Here is an 18,575-nt window from a genome sequence, read left to right on the forward strand (position 1 = left end):
TGTTCACATGCACCCTTGTGGATGGCAGGATCCAGAATTAGTATGGATTGAAAGCATCACACTGAGGACAAGCACAATAGTCATTCTGGTTACTGATTAATAGCACACAATAGTATCAAATCTTTGCTTGACTGTATGGATTGCAAATATCTTGAAGGCAACACATGGCCTCAAAACTTATTTTTAAAATGAGAATGTGTGGTTTTTAATTTAGTTAGTTGAATTAGTGTAATGTTCAATATAAAAATCTTAAATGATATACCCGCTGTCTATCCAACCAAATATTGACTGTCTGCCACACCCAGGGGCAGAGGCCTTTCCTATTTCCTACTGCTTGATCCTCTTTTATAACGCAGCCCCTTCTGCAAGGTAGGTGTGTGATTTGCCACTGAACTATTGTCCCTCCATTTCCAAATAGCATCGCCTTTATATCTGTCACTCCCCATCCCCCACAAAAATAATGCACCTTTGGAGGGAATCACAATCCCTCCCAAGACACACCCTCCCACACCCAACACACACAGAGAGAGGCTCTTACATGTAAGTAAGGAGGAAATATTTATTCAGGCAAGTAACTGTACAGGCTTGGAAGCAGAGTTCACGAGTCACAATTCAGGAGTTCAGGGATCAGGCAAGATGTTCAGAACTGGATGGAATCAAAGAAGATGTCCTAACAGTAACCACAGCCTGCCCACTGAGCTTTTAATGATGAGACTCTCTAGCTTTTGTGAGAATGTTGAGATTGTAAATGTGCGCCCTCTGGGGTAGGTGGGCCTGCTCCCATAGTGCACCCTCTTGTTCAGGCTCCTGATCAGCTGCAGTTGCCTCCTGAGTAGCCTTCTCTCATCTGGCGGCTGCCTCCACTGAGATTGTCCACTCTGTTGACGGGAGGATCCAGCATCCCTTCTCCCCCTTTCAAAGTAGCTGAAATCAAAGCACAATTTGCCCTTCCACAGGGCTGGCTCACCCATGAGGTGGACTGAGGAGGTTGCCTCAGGCAGTGGAATCCCAAGTGGCAGCACCCCCGCGGGCACCCTGCCCACCTAGGGTCTATTGAAGGAATATTGATGGCTATTATGTGGGACTTGCTGGCAGCCCACATTAGAAAGTAACAGTAGGTGCCTTGCCACCAGGCTCAGCCAGCACCAAAACTCTGCTCACCCTTCTTAAAGTAGCTGTCTGCTACCAAGGTTTATATAAGAACATAAGAAGAGGATCAGGTCAATGGTCCATCTAGTCCAGCATCCTGTTTTCACTGTGGCCAACCAGATTCCTGTGGGGAATCTCAGCGTACAACAGTTACAGTACATTCAGTACACAACAGTTCAGGTAATCTGCTTTCATTTATCTGTTTCACTTTTAGTAGTATTGTTGCACAATAAAGCACTGATTGCTCCTTGACCTTTGTTCTCCAGAGTCTTTGTAGTGTATTGAAAACCAAATGACTGAGGTAATAAAATTACTCACTTTTTTCTGTGGAATTGCTAATCTTTGAAAGGCAGTGCTAGATTTACAGGCAGTACATTTACAAAACAGATGATTTTCAGGAGGCACTAATGCCCAACATCCAAATGCTATTTGAAATCCCTTATGAAGGCTTTTACTGGGTAAAAAATCTGGGCCATCTCATTCCTGGATTTGAAAGGAAAATTAAGGAAGTAAGTTTGAAAGTATAGATGGGGTGGGAAACCCCCATGAGTGTAGAACAAGCCTAAAATTATGAAACAGTTAGCCACTGTCAATTAAAGTACCCATCTGAGAAAGCAAAATAGGCATACGTTGTTCATGTAATGTTCCCAAGGGTGATGCAACAATGAGTAAGATTCTTGATTCCTGCATCCAGGTTTGTCCTCAAGATATTTTGCCACCAGAGGCACAGCAGCAAATATTCCCCAGGAATAAAGAAACCCATTTGCATAAGCCATTGAGGCAAATTTGCAAGCGATAGGAACCATAAGAACCTAGGGAACTGCTTTACACTGAGTCAGACTATTGAGCCAATCAAGCTCAGCATAGTCTACCGACTGGCAGTGGCTCTCCAAGTTTTTCAGACAAAGACACTCCCAGCCATACCTGGAGATGCTGGGAATTAAACTTGGGACACTCTGATTCTTGCATGCAAAGTAGATGCTTTCCCACTGAGCTGTGGTCGTGGCCCTATATTCAAGAGCTATTTAAGATGACCTAAGGCACATCTTAGGGACACGGGTGGCGCTGTGGGTTAAATCTGCTCCTGCCAACCTAGCAGTTCGAAAGCACATCAAAGTGCAAGTTGATAAATAGGTACTGCTCTGGCGGGAAGGTAAACGGTGTTTCCGTGCACTGCTCTGATTCTCCAGAAGTGGCTTAGTCATGCTGGCCACATGACCCGGAAGCTGTATGCCGGCTCCCTCAGCCAATAAAGCGAGATGAGGGCTGCAACACCAGAATTGGCCACGACTGGACCTAATGGTCAGGGGTCCCTTTACCTTTACCTAAGGCACCTCTTAAGTACATCTACAACACAAAGGAATTTTGATAAAGCCAAGTTCTTTGTTACATTCTTAACAAAGGACAATCCCACATAGAACATGTAAGCACGGGCATGATGGAGAGTTTGGGCATACTTTGAATCTCAGAAGAGTAAATGCCTATGTCTAAGGTCTAACTAAATGTTTGTGTTGAACACTTTTTAAAAAGGTGTGCTTACCACTGGCCTCTTTACCTTTGCAAGAAAAAGCAGCCATGGCCCTCAAGTGATTCAGGTGATTTCGGGCTGGGGTTTGGGGGGCAAACAGCAGCCAAGTTGTCATGAAACCAGTACAGGGAGTAGTAAATAGTTAACCCCCTCCTATCCACATGCTTTGCTCCCTGTTTGGATTGTGTAGAAGACACATGCCTGCTTTTTCTTGAAAAAGGAAGTGGCCAGGGTTGAAGGTGTTATTAAAGTTATTCTTACTGAATGAAAAAAGTGCTTGACGTAAGTTGTAGTTCAGCCCTTATGGAGGAACTTCCATGAATGGCTCCATGGGTGGAGAGGGCTGTGATGCCTTTATCCGGGAAAGAGACATGCCAGGGCAGAGTGTGCCCTTAGGCACCTGCTTCAGCTTGTTCTGCAAGTTTAAGCAGCCAAAATGGCACCAGCCACACAAGAGAGGGAAGCATCCTTTATGCTCAGGGGAACCTTACAGTTTGCAGAAGTACCAAAATCCTTAGGAAGAAGCTTCAGGAGGAGAGCCCCCAAAACGTTCCGGGGGGGCTGAGAATGTTCAGCAGCCATGGAATGTTTGCTGACTGGTGGGGAAGGAAAGGGGGAAGAAAAATGGGGGCTGGGATGGCTGAATGGAATATCTTAACAGATATCTTAAAAGGAATATCTTTAAAAATGGCTGGCCAGAACTCTGAACAAGAGTGCAGGTTCCGCTTGTTAACAGCCCCAGAGAAGGATGTGTCATAGCTGCATCCTTGTTGTTGTTTCTGATTTATTTTTTATTGCTTTTCTTCTTTCAAGCTGAACATCACTTTGTTTGCATTCCAAGATGGTTTGGGGTTCAAAATAGAATCCCAGACTTGGGTTAATGTGCCTAGAAGACAGTCGTACACTAGCAGGTCATCACACCACTAATCAGCACTGTACCTTGCAAAAAGCAATTCCATGAGCACCAAACCTGACATATGAAGCAGTTTTGGTGATGACTGAACATATATTGTGTGTTTCCTAGAAAATCAACCCCATGATCCTCCTGGTGTTGTAAAAGGATGGCAAATAATGAGGAGTGCCCTCTCTCATAGTTAGTATTCTTTCCCTTTGTGCAATAACATTATTTAAGATATCTTTCCCATTAATGTTTAGTCCTTTTACAACTTTCAACAATCCTTTTATTGGAGCATCTACACACAATAAATCTGTTGGAGTGTTTATTGTTCCATTTTGTGTTATATAAGAGCTCTGATTTATCTCATATTCCTGAATGGTGACAGCACTCTTGATACTGTAATATATTGCTTCCATTTGCAGTACTTATCTGTTTTGATAAAGGTCACTTTTTCAGTTTCTTTTCTTTTTTGAAAAATAAGAATCTGTTTAAGTCAGTAGCAGAAAGCTTTGGGCCTGGGGTTTTAAAAAGAAACAAACAACCCCATTCTGTATAAAACAGGTATAACAGAAGTACTCTCTTAATCCCCACCGCCAAAGAAGCAAAGTAACATCTACCATATTTACTTGAATAATGTGCCATCAAATCTAATGTGCACCTCAATTTTCAGAAACTTGAAACCAAAAAAAGTATTCACTGGCGAATGTAAATGTGCCATTTAATCTAATGCACGCCTTAATTTTCGCAACGTAATTTGGCCAAAAAAGTGAGTGTTAGATTTGAGTAAATATGGTAGTCTAGCACATGGTTGTATTCATTCAACTTGTTTTTATTATTGCTTGTTAGCCGCCCTGAGCCCGGCCTTGGCTGGGGAGGGCGGGGTATAAATAAAAATTAGTACAGTAGTAGTAGTAGTAGTAGTAATAGTAGTAGTGGTGGTGGTGGTAGGCAAACTAAGGCCCAGGAGCCAGATACAGCCCAATCGCCTTCTCAATCCGGCCCATGGACGGTCTGGGAATCAGCATGTTTTTACATGAGTAGAATGTGTGCTTTTATTTAAAATGCATCTCTGGGTTAGTTGTGGGGCATAGGAATTCGTTCATTCCCCCCCCCCCTCAAAATATAGTCCAGCCCCCCACAAGGTCTGAGGGACAGTGGACCAGCCCCCTGCTGAAAAAGTTTGCTGACCCCTGGTCTAGCATCTTGTTCTCATAGTAGCTAACCAAATGCCTATGGGAAGCCCAGACCTGGTAATGTCTGAAAATTGTCCCTTAAATTTTTGAAAAAGCTGTGCTTACAGGGTGACTGGGTAGCACCACTGAGACCACAGCTACCTGCTAACTTAATTTGCTCAGAGGCAAATCTCTGACTTGTGTGCCAAGTCTTTTAAATATCTAGCAACACCCCTGCAGCCATCCAGGAGGACTGTTGTCACATTTTTAAAAACGCCATGTGTCCTGGTTCACAGCCTATGGTGAAACAATAATGTGTATCCACTCCCTAATACCTTAGATTGAATTTATTTATTTATTAACCTCATTTATATACCAACTTTTCCTCCAAGATACTCAAGGTGGTGTACATGCGTTCCTCACTTCCAGTTTTATCCTCAGAACAACCTTATGAGGTTGGTTAGGACGAGAGGCAGTGACTGGCCCAAGGTCACCGAGTGAGCTTCATTGCTGAGTGGGAATTTGAACCCTGACCTCCTAGGGTCCAACACTCCAACTGCTGAACCGCACTGGCTTGTATTTTATTGTATTAACATTTGTACTTTATGGAATACAAAAATGTGTGTGTGTATATACAAACACATACATATATGAAGCAATTAAATGCAATTAAAAGTCACACAGCATATAGCACAGTGCATCACAATGTATGCTACAACATTCTATGCTACATAGCAAAGTCATTAATGGGTCCACCAATTCTCCCAGCAAATTTCAAGTTGTCGTAGGGGAGGGGGATGTTTCAGAACTTCTTCTGTAACCAACAACAACACACAGGCAGTTTGGTACACGTCCAGCTAACACAGAAGAGAAAAATTAGACATAACTGTTATGTTTGTTTGTTTTGCCTAACCTTGTAAGAGTTATCAAGACCAAAGATACCATGGTAACAAGCCATTCCAGGATGTTTAGGGCCTAAGTTTCTAAGAATCGGAACGCCACTCTTTTCACAATAGCACTGGCGTGAGGGAGGGTGGCTAACTGAAATGAGTCCTTTGGAAGGAAGAACAAGGTGAATTTAAAAGGAAATCTGTCATCCTCATGCCAGCTACATGAAAAACATCTACATCTGGCGCTGTTCCCACTTTTCACTTAGAATGTCATGCTCCCCATGAAGAAGTGCTACCATTTTGCGATGTACTATTGCATAATGCAATAAAGACCCTTATTTGTTATGATAGGATTCCATTAACGCCTTTCAGTGTGTCAGTGAAGCTGACACTTCACTCCGTTTTATTAAAGCAGTGTAATTATTGTAATGCCCAATCCTGTCTCAGTAGGTGAGGTTCTCTCGTTGATGCAATTAAAACTGTATCTCTCCCCAGTTCGGAGTTTGGCTAGCTCTGGTCCTGGTGTGACACCATCAGGAGGATCTGGCTGACTGGTAGTAGAAACTGGATGATGGACTAGAGAGGGCCTTGGTCTGATCAAGCAAGCCGATTCATAGAATCATAGAATCATAGAGTTGAAAGAGACCACAAGGGCCATCGAGTCCAACACCCTGCCAAGCAGGAAACACCATCAGAGCACTCCTGACATATGGTTGACAAGCCTCTGCTTAAAGACCTCCAAAGAAGGAGACTCCACCACACTCCTTGGCAGCAAATTCCACTGTCAGGAAGTGGAATCTTCTTTCTTGTAGTTTGGATCCATTGCTCCATGTCCGCTTCTCTGGAGCAGCAGGAAACAACCTTTCTCCCTCCTCTATGCGACATCCTTTTATATATTTGAACATGGCTATCATATCACCCCTTAACCTCCTCTTCTCCAGGCTAAACATGCCCAGCTCCCTTAGCCGTTTCTCATAAGGCATCGTTTCCAGGCCTTTGACCATTTTGGTTGCCCTCCTCTGGACACGTTCCAGTTTGTCAGTGTCCTTCTTGAACTGTGGTGCCCAGAACTGGGCACAGTACTCCAGGTGAGGTCTGACCAGAGCAGAATACAGTGGCACTATTACTTCCCTTGATCTAGATGCTATACTCCTATTGATGCAGCCCAGAATTGCATTGGCTTTTTTAGCTGCCGCGTCACACTGTTGGCTCATGTCAAGTTTGTGGTCAACCAAGACTCCTAGATCCTTTTCACATGTACTGCTCTCAAGCCAGGTGTCACCCATCTTGTATTTGTGCCTCTCATTTTTTTTGCCCAAGTGCAATACTTTACATTTCTCCCTGTTAAAATTCATCTTGTTTGTTTTGGCCCAGTATTCTAATCTGTCAAGGTCATTTTGAAGTGTGATCCTGTCCTCTGGGGTGTTAGCCACCCCTCCCAGTTTGGTGTCATCTGCAAATTTGATCAGGATGCCCTTGAGTCCATCATCCAAGTCGTTGATAGAGATGTTGAATAAGACCGGGCCCAAGACAGAACCCTGTGGCACCCCACTAGTCACTAGTCACTCTTCTCCAGGATGATTATGTTCTTATGTGCCCATACTGTTGAGAATCTATGGTGGCACAGTGGCGTCAGGGCTTGAACTGGGAACTCTGCGTCTGTGTGCAGCAGCCCTGATCGGTGAACCACTGGACTGTATGATGCAATGTCTGCCTAGGTCCTGCACTAATACTGCCCACCCAGGCTGGATTCACCTAGACAGGAGGGACTATCACAGACCATCCTTGTTCCAGGTAAGCCTTTGTGTTCCTGTATCCTTAGGGCCCAGCTTCTGGCTTGGTTCTTGATCCTGCCTCCTGGTTTGTCATTCAGTCTGGACTCTGGACTACTGGTTTGGGCCCCAAACTCCTCAAGACGAGGCCAAAAATGCAGGCAGCTATGCTGATCTAAACTTAGCCATTGCTCACACCACACATCAGCCCTGCCTTTGGTGGGGTGAGGAACCATTTTGGCTCTGCAGGCCAAATTTGACATGTGGGTGGGACCTCCCACCTGTCAATCAAGTGACATCACAAATGACATCACACTTTGAAATTCCAAAGTCAGGACTTCAAAGAACCTTGCAGGCAGCAATGCACTACTAAAATGAAGCCCGCCTTCCTTTTAGCAGTGTGCTGCTGCTATTTATTTATCTACCGTACATATTTATTATTGGCATTCATATCCTACCTTCCCTCCAATAAGCTCAAGGTTCTCCCCCATCTCATTTAATACTCACAGCAACTTTGCAAAGCAGGTCGTTCTGAGAGGCAGTGACTGGCCCAAGGTCACCCAGTGAGCTGAGTGGAGATTTGAACCCTGGTCTCCCAGGTCCTAGCCCGACACTTTAACCACTACACCATACCAGATCTCTGCTTCTGTTTGTCTCCCACCCACCCACCCCATCTCTGTGAATCTAACAATAGCTTCAAGGGAGAGGGGAGAGCGAGAGGTTCAGGAGGAAAGGGTTAAGCACTTTCTCTCAAGAGTGCCGCTTCCTTGATCTTCAATTAATAGAGAAAAATGCTTTGGGCATCACAGATCTCCCACCTCAAATCTAGCTTAGGCTGTGCTGCGCAGTCATAAAACAGTTTTCACAGGACCAGCCAAGGGTAGAATTAATGTTAAAAGATCTGAAATAGTCACATTCTCTGGCTTGTTAAACAAATAACAGAGCAGGCCTGAACAAGTGGCTTCTGAACTGTGCATCCTGAGTTCATGGAGCACAAAACCCTCAGGAGCTTCTGTGTCATATAGTTTTATGGCCAGCTATGCTGCAGTTTGGACTTGATTCCAGGAATGAAACTGTGATTCTGCGTTAATGAGCTGCAAAGGTGCCCCATCCTTCTCATTAGTAATGTTGGGATTAAGTCCATGTCCCAGGGGCAGTTTACTGTATTCTTCCAATTTTTATTAAATGTAAATGTCAGGGTTGAACTTTTGGAGCATAAGGGCAACTTTTCGCTAGTGCAAGCATCAGCAGTTGTGCACCGTACTTATGCATCATGCTTCCAACACTGGGCAATTACCAGATCAGCATATAACAGTCTTTGTTATAATGAACGGCATATTCCAGGGCCCCAGCCTTCATATTTTGCATTTCAGAAAGTCAGTGTGGTGTAGTGGTTAGTATTGGACTACAGCCTGGGGGACCAGAGTTCAAATCCTCACTCAGCCACAAAATTATATTGGTGACCTTGAGCTACCCAGCCTAACCTGCCTCATAGGGTTGTTGTGAGAATAAACCTGGGAAGAGGAAACTATGTCTGCCAATTTGAGCTTTTTGATGAAAAGATGGGATAAAAATCTGGTAAATAAACAAACAAGTTTATTATTGCAGGATATGGCTTGAGCTGGGTGGGTGTTATTGTGACCAATTTTGCTCAGTAGCTAAGGAAACTGGTCCTGGTATAGCCTAGTGGCTAATCATGTGAGCAAATGTGCAAATTTAAAAGTAAATACTATAATTTGAATAGAAATACATCTCACCAAAGTGGGGAAGCCAGAGCAGGTGATCTGTGCTAACTCAGTTGGTGGGCACCTGCCAGGCACCTGGTCCTTATTAATTTTTATTCTTAAGATGAACTTTGAATGGGCACTCTTTGAAAGAAAGGGTGCCTTCAAAGAGAGGACTGTCTTTGGTAAAGTAGAGTACATGACAACCCAATTTAAGCACCTGTAGCCTGAAATGTTTTCCAATTCAAAACAGACCAGTTGATAACAAATTCACCCCAACACACACACACCGGTACATCACACCATGGAATTCAATGGTACCACATATACTTCTGGAAGCGGCAGACATATTGCAGTCTTTCATTTGCTAGAAGTATTTGGTTTAAGTCTGGGAATGAAGAAGTCAATATCATAATTAAAGGACATCCCTTTTAAAAAAATACCTACAAATTTTGACCCAACATTAAATAAACCTGGGGGGACAGGAAATTTGAAAGAAAGAGAGATTGGGTGAGGGATGAACCCAAGGCTTAAAATCTAAAAGATCTAGAAACCTACTTGGTATGTTTAAAATATTGCAATTCTACAGTTTAGCCATAACTCTAATTAGCGCTAGGATATATTTAGAAATGTCTTGAGAAAACTCGTGATCTCTGGAAGCAGGATGAAGTGTGCACCAGCCTTCATTCAAGACTGTGTCTTCTCCCTACCACAAACAATACCAGTTAAAGAGAACCATTTAAAGAGCACATTTTTATCCCGCTGGGCCCTAAGGCTGCAGTCTTGCACCCACTTACCTGGGAATAAGACCCATTCAACTCAGTTGCACTTATTTCTTAGACATTTATAGGACTGTGCTGTTAATCATTCTATGAACTTTATATATAAACACGAAAGTGTAACCATCTCTGGAATGGAACTCAGCATCCAGCTGGCATATCGTGGTAGTTCACTCAAATAAGGGAAGGAGATATTTTTGGCCAAGGACATCAGGACAAGCCCCTCTTATTACAGAAAGTGCATTCCAGTGTTACCTTGGCTTACGAACCTAATCCGTTCTGAAAGTCTGTTCTTAAACCAAAGCATTCTTAAACCAAAGCATGCTTTCCCATAGAAGCGGGGGACTAGGAGAGCCAGTGTGGTGTAGTGGTTAAGAGCGGTAGTCTCGTAATCTGGGGAGCCGGGTTCGCGTCTCCGCTCCTCCACATGCAGCTGCTGGGTGACCTTGGGCCAGTCACACTTCTCTGAAGTCTCTCAGCCCCACTCACCTCACAGAATGTTTGTTGTGGGGGAGGAAGGGAAAGGAGAATATTAGCCACTTTGAGATTCCTTAAATAGAATGAAAGGCGGGATATCAAATCCAAACTCTTCTTCTAAAAGAAAAAAAGAAAAAGAAAAAAAGAAGCGGGGGGCTCAATTTACAAATGGAACACACTCAACAGGAAGCGAAACATGTTCGTATTCAAGACAAAGTTCACAAACCAAAACACCTACTTCCGGGTTTGCAGCGTTCTTAATCCAAATTGTTCATAAACTAAGATGTTCTTAAACCAAGGTACCACTGTACAGGTTTTTATAGTACTGTACAGGTTTTCCCCACCCTGACAAAACAGTTGCTACATTTTTGCATCTATTCATGTAAATTAGCAAAGGCAGTTTTTATGCAAATATGTGCCCCTTTTTGACCTCCTTTATCCATTTTTGAGCAACAACTGTTGCCTCAGGCCTGGTTCCTCATTCTGCGGAATTTGTCAAATGCAACAGTTGCTCTTGAGATTCCTACACCTTGCCTTGCCCTTTTTGGAACTTGACTTGAATTCAAGAACGTAAAAAGTTCAGGCGAAAGGCCTATCTAGCATCTGTTCTCACAGTGGTCAGCCAGATGTCCAGGGGAAGCTCACAAGTGGAAGCTGAGTGCAAGAGCACGCTCCCCAACTGCAAATCTGTCTGTGGGTTCTCTGATCTTGGGTTGCTACTCTGGACCTTGACTTCAGGTTGACCTGAACTACATACTGTTGCAGACCACCCCAATTTCCAAGCAGTGCAATATTCCAGGCACTTACCCAGGGCTCATGTTTCCTTTGGAACAAGACACAACAGAGATTGTGGCGTTATATATATATATATATATATATATATATATATATATGGCTTATTTACACATATATACAACCTAAGCCTACAATGGAGGGCTTTCATCTCCCATAGTTGCAGCCTTGGATTCAAACAGAAACCAAGCATTGTTCTCTCTCCCTCTCTCCAGCTTGAAGCCTTTTCTTCTAGTTTGCATCACTGCCCCAAACTCTCTGCCCTCAACCCTGACTTTTTCTTTCTAACTATTCGCAAGTTGAGGAAGCGGTCCCACCCATTTGCCATCTTGCATCCCCCACCCATGTGCTGTTTCACGCAGAGCCCCTTCTCCTTAATGGCCCATCACCCAAGTGATCACCTCATCAGGAACCTATCCAGGCTTATATTTTAACACTTTCTGGATTCAGAGGTTAGAAGGATCTCGGCATACAGTCTACCCCCACCCAAATTCATAACAATACTCTTCTTTGGCCCTTCCAATGAACCGTGTGTGGGTCTGCCTGTCTGACTCTCCATGGTCCTGACATCAGAGTAACACACGTACACCTGGAACCATGTGGAGAAAAACAGCGAATAAGGTAGCAAGGGAGTCCCCTTTCTTTCCACTGCCCCTCTCCTCCAAACTGCCCCCTTCAGAAACAGTCTTGCCCTAATATCAGAAGACTTTGAGGTTTTGTTCCATGTGTTCATATCAGTGGCGTAGCGTGGGGGGTGCAGGGGGGGCCAGCCGCACCGGGCGCAACATCTGGGGGTTAGGGTTAGGGGGCGCAAATCCACGGGTTAGGGGGCACAAATTACTTGCCTTGCCCCGGGTGCTGACAACCCACGCTACGACACTGGTTCATATGTAAGGGAGTTCCTCCCTCAACCTGTTTTGAAGGGCAGGCCAAGATATGTCTCGTGTCTTCAAAACTGCTTTGATTAGTACTCTTGAATGTTTGACATCACTACTGCTGCAGCTTGACTTCCCTTCGCATGAGAGGTTTCTCCCACTGCAAAAGTCACTCCACCCAACATTAGCTTATGTAGGAGAGAACACTCTTTCAGTTGTGTAATCTGGGAAGCATACAAATATGTAATTGTGCTGAATGGATAACTAACCATTCATTAGGCTGAGCACATTGGTTCATTCATCAGTATAAAGCATGTAAAGGCTGACATGTAAATATAAATATGCAATTAAATGCAGAGAAATTCCTTTGCTGGATCAAACAAAAGCCCAGTCCCTACTCCACTGTTTCCAACAGTGGTCAGCTGCATAACTTTTGGTGCTCATATGCAGGGGGCTGAGGTGATGTTGTTGCTATTTGTTTCTAGCAACTTACACCTAGAGCAGGGGTCAGCAACCTTTTTCAGCCGTGGGCCAGTCCACTGTCCCTCAGACCTTGTGGGGTACCGGACTATATATTTTTTTTGGGGGGGGGGGGGAGAACGAACTCCTATGCCCCACAAATAACCCAAAGATGCATTTAAAATAAAAGGACACATTCTACTCATGTAAAAACTCGCTGGTTCCCGGACCGTCCGCAGGCCGGATTGAGAAGGCGATTGGGCTGCATCCGGCCCCTGGGCCTTAGGTTGCCTACCTCTGACCTAGCAGTATCTTGTTTCTCTGTATATGGAGCATCCACTTAACTGCCATGCCTAACAGTTTCCTTTTCATCAACCTCAGTCGGTTTAAAACCTGGGTTTCTGTGCATTCGAAACTGAATTAGAGTCACTCAAAAATGCACATAAATATCACAGGAGAGGCTAAAAGGCGGAAATATGGTTTCTATTTTGTTTCCTACATTTTAAACAGAATTGTGAGATGGCACTGAAAACACATGAGAGGGTGGAGTGGGGGATCTCATAATGAGTTTCACATGCTATGGAGTTTGCACGGCTGGAATTTATTATGAAAAACTTATTTTTACTTTTTGGCTAGACGTCTGCTACAAATTCAAGGAAAAGGCTGTAAATAAATATTGCAAAGCCTACTGAAATGCTGTACTGAAAGGTATGAAAACATGTCAATACCAAGCAAAGAAAAAGCAAGGTTAGTCCTTAAAGTTTCAGTGAAAGTTTATTTTTGTCTAATAAATTGTTCTGGATTCCCCATAATGACTGATCGTCATATGCTGTGGAACGCCCTGAGATCTATGGATGAAGAGTAACATACAAACTGTAATAAATAATAATATTAATCTTGACGAAACCTGAATTTGTGGTCCCACTATCAAGCATGGCGTTTTAGGCTGTTACCATCTGCCAATACAGTAATAATCTCTAATATTGGCTAGAAGTTTGAGAAAACAATGCCTCTTTCAAAGTGATCAAGTAGTTCAGTGTATAGATGTTAAAAAAAAAAAAGCTTGCCTATACAACACTGCAAGTGCAGCAAATGCAGTAGATATGTCCCCTTTTGATCCACATTCAACTTTAAATTGCTGGAAAAGCCTTGTTTCCCCCTACAGGTCAGATCATTTCCAGCAAAAATAATAGGTAAGTGCTCATTAATTTCATGAATCCTTGACCCAGCAGCATTCAGTTGCTTGGAAGCTGCTTAGGATTCTGTGCACAGATGAGGCCAAATTCACACACACGCAAAATCAGTGTCATGATCTTTCTCATTCATTTCATAGCCTTTAGCAAGTTATCTTTATCTGTATTTCCATCTCTCCCCACCCTAAACTGTCTGGTTTTTCAAATTTTCTGGGTTAATCCATTATCTCCTTCATCAGTTCCATATAACACCTAAAAAAAACTAGGAGGAGTTTGGCCATGGAAGAATAAGAAAATACACAATTATTGTATTAGGCAATGATGTCACATAATTTTACTGGCCTCTGCCCATTCTGTGTGGTCAAAAACTTAGGCTGCAGTCCTAACCATGTCTACTCAGAGTAAGTCCTACTGAATTCACTAGGGCTTACTTCAAGGAAAGTGAGATTAGGATTGCCGCCTTAGTGGGTCGTAGCTGCCCTTAGAGCTGTGCAGATAAAAATAATTGTGGGCCACTCAGCATTACAAGTTAAATATCTGTTTCTTCCATGCAATGGAGAAATTTCACATGATATTATGTTGGCAAAGCACTCATCTGTATCTATGTATATCTATGAAATCTACCTATAGGAAAGAGCATGGTTTATGGGTCAGTGATGTGGGTCACAGAATATGGCTAAGCTTGGGTCTCCTTTCATGTTAATTAATTCAGTACTCTGCATAAATAGAAGATAGGAGTAAACCTGGGGCCACATAATCAGATGTTTACAAAGTGTTTGCAATCCTGAGTAATACTCAGAGCCAACATGTTACATTTCCTTGTCTGTGATATAACAAGCCTTCTGACTTAATTCTGTTTACATCTGGATCTATAGTCAGTTGTGTTTATCATCCAACATAACAACCTTGGCAGAGCTGACTCATTGTTTCTGCTGGTGGCGTAATAGTTGTCTGTACTGTTTTTCCAACACATTGTGTTCCAAATAGAGCCATCTGTGCTGCACTGCATTGGTTAGAGGTCATTGCTTTTTCAGTTTATTTTCATTCATTAAGAAAAAACACCAGTCACTTAATAACAAAACAGAGTGGGGCACTTACACAAAACTAGGAGAAACTGATTTCTCAAGTAAATATTTCTTTCTCCCTCCTCATCTTAAGTTTATTTATAGATCAAGCTGCCCTTACATTTGATACTGAACACAAGACATTCCAGTTCCTTTAGCTGTGTTAAATCACTCAATCAGGGTATCAGTGAATGGACAGGAAGTTATAAAATGTGAGGATTTGAGATGTTATAAATTGTACTCCAAATCTGGCCCAGCATGGGAATATCTAGGACAATTAATATATAATATCTGAATTCTGAACAGGATTGGAGGGCAAGGGAGATGATATAATTTTTAAGGAAGCAGAAACCAAATATGGCCACAAGCCATATCATTTAACCTAGAAGTCCCCCCCCCATGAAAGATACATAGTGGTAGGCAGTCCATGGTAAGAGAAAGGCATACTGCACATGCTCAGTGGAATCCTTTTTCTTCTTCACAGTAAAATAGAACCTCTTGCTGAACCTTCACCACTGATATGTTTATCCAAGTTTTGACCATTTAATTAGTGAGTTTCTATGGGCCTTGGAATGCAGGACCAATGTTTTCCCCATTGCTTCATAGAAGCAAGCTATGTGGTGCTCTGTAGTATTAAAGCTGTGACATCAAACAAGGAAGCAGAACCAATTGCTCCGAGTACCAGACTTAAAAGGCTAACAAAGACCCTCTATGCCCCCACAAAGGACCTGAAATAGCTGACCTACCTGTTTATTGAGAGAGAGTTTTCTCTTCCCTTTTTCTGTCCCATTTGCACACCTGCAGCAAGACTTCATAACTGCAAGAGTTTTGGTATGATGGATATCTACAGTCTTCTGATATTATTACCATTTTGAAAAGAGATACTGAGGGTTTTAAAAAAATGCATTCCTTACAAATATGATAAAATCTCTAACAATGGGAGGATGTTTGGGAGAACCAGCAGCTGTGTTATCACAGGAGTGGCACCCAGAATGTGGGAGTAACTTCTCAATCTGTAAAAAGTGCCGCTGTTGTTTGCTCCCATAAGGAATCCTGACATTTGCAAAGCCAACTGCTTTTCATAAATCAGGACAAGTTCTGCAACTTCTCCCCAGCTGTAACTTAACAATTGCCAATGGCAGGCAGTTCAGCTGCATACCTTTAGGGTGGGAAAGCAGACTTGGGGGGGAAAGATGCTTTTTAAAAACATGGTCTGCTTGTAATACGCTCATTTTAAACATGCTGTTGAACTACTTGCTTGAGCAACTGCTGACACTTATTCAAGCACATACCAGACCATAAATAATACCTGTAAGTTAACACTAGCTGCCTTTTAGGTACCTTGAGCCATATTTAAAGGCCTTATTTCCCCCTCTCCTGTTTTATTTATGTCTCTATGATCTAGGTGCCTAACATCAGATATGTAAGACTGAAAGCGTTGTCTCTGCCCTTTACTAACTCCGTTCTGTGCTGTGCTGAGTTTTCCTGTGAGGTTCTGACTGCAGTGTAATACTCTTGAGTGCAACGTGAGGATGTGAGCACAGTATGAGTTTGATGAAGCTCAGGAATAGGTCTTTACCTGAAAACAGTCCTTGCCCCTTATGTTTTCCCAATAGCTATATATTCCTGTGTCCCAGGCTGAAGCACATAACAGAAATAATTAGTTGCAGATGACACATTAGTCTCAAAATGTTTGTTACTGAATTGGATATTTTCAGGAAGTAAAGGGAATTTCCTTAAAAATATGTTCCTAGGAGCCCTTCAATCTAACTTCCTGGGGAATGTAGCTGCAGTAAACAAGAAAGACCAGATGCTTCCTCAAATCCTCCAAACATCAAGCGGGGGAATATATGCAATCCTTTCCCAAACTGCATAATCACTGGAACTTGCTGGCTTTTCACATCACATCATAATGAGACGGGAACACTTAAGGTTAGGTAAAACTGCCAGGTTCTGTTCACTTAAGAGCAAGAGAGAAAGGTGCTGGGGTTAAACCTGCCTTTATCTAGTAAAAATGTCTACTCTGATAATAATAACCTGATCCCCAATGTATGGGGTTAGCTTAACTATACAGTAGTTAGTAGCATAGGAGAGACATATTCTTAGTGTGGTGTGGTGTAGTGGTTAAGAGTGGTAGTCTCGTAATCTGGTGAACCGGGTTCGCGTCTCCACTTCTTCACATGTAGCTGCTGGGTGACCTTGGGCTAGTCACACTTCTTTGAAGTCTCTCAGCCCCACTCACCTCACAGAGTGTTTGTTGTGGGGGAGAAAGGGAAAGGAGAATGTTAGCCACTTAGAGACTCCTTTGGGTAGTGATAAAGCGGGATATCAAATCCAAACTCTTCTTCTTCTTCTTAGTTTACGTCCCATAATCTGGTTTGATCCTTTATTGTCATTGTGAAATACGGAGGCAGGGGAGAGATGGGAAGGAGGAAGTTTAGAGATGTACCAGTGTGATGTATTATGAGATGAGTGATCACACAGAAAAAAAGGGTTACATAATTTAAGGGAAGCCTTGATGAGCAGGAGCAATGGCATCACGGGATATGATGTAACACCAACCATCAAGGGTTAAAAGTCCAGTTCTCTCTAAGGTGAGTTATGTCACTGAAGTATGCCATCTTGGGTGATGATACTGCTTGTCCCAGTTGGAAAAGCACGAGGCAAAGGCAATACGGACATATTCTTCTAGATTTCTGGGCGGAAAGTATGCAGGCTTTAATTAATCTATTGCAGCCTTCAACAAAACAAAATAAAAAAATTCCTTCCAGTAGCACCTTAAAGACCAACTGAGTTAGTTCTAGGTATGAGCTTTCGTGTGCATGCACACTTCTTCAGATACACTGAAGAAGTGTATCTGAAGAAGTGTGCATGCACACGAAAGCTCATACCTAGAACTAACTCAGTTGGTCTTTAAGGTGCTACTGGAAGGAATTTTTTTATTTTGTTTTGACCATGGCAGACCAACACGGCTACCTATCTGTAGCCTTCAACAACTTAGTGCCTTCCCAGCATGGTCAACAATCAGTGAAGTTGGGAGTTATAGTCTAAAACATCTGGAGGGCACCAGGTGTGTGGAATGCCTGGTTCTCTTAAGTCGTGGCAACTGTACCAGAGCTAGAATACAGATCTATATGTTCCCGGATCCGTGAGAGCACAAATTCTTTTTATATACAGTGGAACCTTGCGTTACATATGCTTCGGGTTACATACGCTTCAGGTTACAGAATCAGCTAACCCAGAAATAGTACCTCGGGTTAAGAACTTTGCTTCAGGATGAGAACAGAAATTGTGCTCCGGCGGCACGACAGCAGCAGGAGGCCCCATTAGCTAAAGTGCTGCTTCAGGTTAAGAACAGTTTTAGGTTAAGAACGGACCTCCGGAATGAACTAAGTACTTAACGCAAGGTATCACTGTATATATAATTTTTTTATTTGATTTTCAAAAAATATAAGCATACATCAAAAAACAATTCAATATCCAAATATCGAGATTGCTCTGAACTGCCTGACTTCCCCCCAACCCTTCCATGGGTCCTAATGATAATATTTACAACTGCATATCAACACTTGTCCAAATTTTTATCCTTCCACATTATCCATACTTTCCGTTATTTTACAAGTGTGGTTAAAATCCTGCTAATGTTTTAACCTGCTTACTGGTCTTGTGAACTTTTCCCATTCTTTTTAAAAGTTTTTGTCCTCTTGATTTCTGAGCTTCCCAGCTAATTTTGCCATTTCAGCATAGCCCATCAACTTGGTTTGCCATTCTTCTCTGGTTGGGGTTATTTCTTCTTTCCATCT

General features: G+C 42.8%; 1 protein-coding gene across 4 annotated transcripts in view; it reads right to left on the reverse strand.

The window, feature by feature from the left end:
- The window catches only part of DPY19L4 (dpy-19 like 4), a 77,159-nt gene that overhangs the window by 44,858 nt on the left and 13,726 nt on the right, over positions 1 to 18,575 (reverse strand). Inside the window, exon 1 of one of the 4 annotated variants that reach the window (XM_081874235.1) lies at positions 15,519 to 15,540. The exons of the other annotated variants lie outside the window; for them this stretch is intronic. The gene's annotated coding sequence lies outside the window, so the exon portion shown is untranslated. Of the gene's footprint in view, positions 1 to 15,518; positions 15,541 to 18,575 lie in introns of those variants that run through there. 4 annotated transcript variants of the gene reach the window in all.

Source organism: Podarcis erhardii (assembly GCF_964252035.2).
Source record: "Podarcis erhardii genome assembly, chromosome: 8".
NCBI classification, from domain to species: Eukaryota; Metazoa; Chordata; class Lepidosauria; order Squamata; family Lacertidae; genus Podarcis; species Podarcis erhardii.